Here is a 2,211-nt window from a genome sequence, read left to right as displayed (position 1 = left end):
GTTCTGCTCTTTAATCACAAAACAAACAAACCCCCCCCAATCGTTACTGTTACTGCAAGTATATTATGAACATTTGGTTTGTCACTGCTCGTTGGGAAACGACCTAGGATCACTTCCTAGTTACTGCATTTTCATGTTTATTTGATTCGGGTACGGCCTCGATCAAATTTGGCGCCGTTGTCGGGGAGCAGTGTCCAAAGGTTCATAATAGCTAGCGTTGTGTGTTTAATTCTTTCGTGTTTTATGTTTAATTGTTAGTATTGTGTTAGTATGTGTGTTAGTGTCGTTTAGTATCTTGATATTTTGTTTAGTGTGTGTTCTGTTTCAGTTTTCCTATTGAGCGCTTCCCCTATTTTAGTTTTGGGTGTTTTGCTGTGAATAGTGTTTTGTGACGGACTTAGCGACCATTTCTGCTTGCGGCAAACCAGAGTAGTAGTAGAAATCCCTTAGCGACGGATTTTAGCGACCACCCATGCTGAATTATTTGTGATTTTTTGTTTTATTAGCTAGGGTTGTTATTTTTGGATGAATTTTTTTGTGGTAACTTCTTTTAATCCATATTTTGTGGGAAAAATAGCTAGAGCCTTTAGTTTGGTCAGATTTGAAAGTTCCAAAAAACTAGCAAATTTTGTGTTTGTCAAAACTTCAAACGGCCATAACTTTTGCTCCGGTTATCAGAATCGCAATTATTATATATGCATTTGGGGTAGAAAAAAATTTCCTACGCTGTGGCTACGGCCGGCTGAGGTCTCCATCATCCAAAAAAAGCGATTCTGTCAAAAGTTTTTTATTTTTCAAGTTTTATTCACTTATTTTTCTTAACCTACCAATTTTAGTTTTCATAGTTAGACTTTCAATTTTTGTCTGAAATTTTTTGTGCTATCTTCTCATCATTTTATAAGGTTTCTCACAAAATTTCAAGTCATTTGGATATCATTTGAGGGTAGCTGTAGTTCAAACCTACACCTTTATTTACATGACAAGGCAACTAGTTGTGTGCATGCTGAATGTAGTGTATGACTAGAGGCAATCCATCTGACTTACAACCCTTTGATCCTGAGATAGATAGGACATTTCACAGACTAGTTAGGCATCATTTTATACCTTTTGATCATTCTGAGCATTCCATTACTGGTGAATCTGTGCATTCTGTTATTGGTGATTTTGAACATCCTGATCTTGAGCATTATAATTTTGAGCATTCTGATTCTGAGCATTCTGATTTTGCACATTCTGAGAACATGGCACAACCTCCACCCCGTGAGAGGACTCTAAGGGAAATGGCTGCACCTGATTTCACCTATGAAAGCTTGTGCATCCAATACCCTGATGAGGATGTCCCATATGTTCTTAAAACTGGATTGATTTATTTGCTTCCAAAGTTTCATGGCCTTGCAGGTGAAGACCCGCACAAACATTTGAAAGAATTTCACATTGTCTGCTCCACCATGAAACCCCCAGATGTCCAAGAGGATCACATATTTCTGAAGGCTTTTCCTCATTCATTAGAGGGAGTGGCAAAGGACTGGTTGTATTACCTTGCTCCAAGGTCCATCACAAGCTGGGATGACCTTAAGAGAGTATTCTTAGAGAATTTTTCCCCTGCTTCCAGGACCACAACCATCAAGAAGGATATCTCAGGTATTAGACAACTCAGTGGAGAGAGCCTGTATGAGTATTGGGAGAGATTTAAGAAACTATGTGCCAGTTGCCCCCACCATCAGATTTCAGAGCAGCTTCTTCTCCAATATTTTTATGAAGGACTCAGTAATATGGAGAGAAGTATGATAGATGCTGCCAGTGGTGGAGCCCTTGGAGACATGACTCCTGCTGAAGCCAGAAATTTAATTGAGAAGATGGCTTCCAACTCCCAGCAGTTTAGCGCCAGAAATGATGCCATAGTCATTAGAGGAGTGCATGAGGTAGCTACAAACCCATCTACATCATCTGAAACTAAGAAGCTTGAAGGAAAACTGGATGCATTGGTTAACTTGGTAACCCAGCTGGCCTTGAATCAGAAATCTGTTCCTGTCGCAAGGGTTTGTGGTTTGTGCTCCTCTGCTGACCACCATACAGACCTTTGCCCTTCCATGCAGCAACCTGGAGCAATTGAGCAGCCTGAAGCTTATGCTGCAAACATTTACAATAGACCTCCTCAACCTCAGCAGCAAAATCAACCACAGCAGAACAATTATGACCTCTCCAGCAACA

The 2,211-nt window shown here is 40.1% G+C and overlaps 1 non-coding gene across 1 annotated transcript; it reads right to left on the bottom strand.

Moving 5' to 3' along the window:
• Positions 1–1,619: 1,619 nt before the first annotated feature.
• On the bottom strand, positions 1,620–1,726 carry LOC114417596. The gene has a single exon (XR_003667855.1). It is a non-coding gene; the product is annotated as a small nucleolar RNA R71 (small nucleolar RNA).
• Positions 1,727–2,211: the final 485 nt, after the last annotated feature.

The sequence above is a fragment of the Glycine soja genome, chromosome 6 (genome assembly GCF_004193775.1).
Source record: "Glycine soja cultivar W05 chromosome 6, ASM419377v2, whole genome shotgun sequence".
In the NCBI taxonomy this organism is placed as follows: domain Eukaryota; kingdom Viridiplantae; phylum Streptophyta; class Magnoliopsida; order Fabales; family Fabaceae; genus Glycine; species Glycine soja.
The sequence above is the reverse complement of the archived record's forward strand: the minus strand, read 5'-3'. Positions and strand labels throughout refer to the sequence as shown.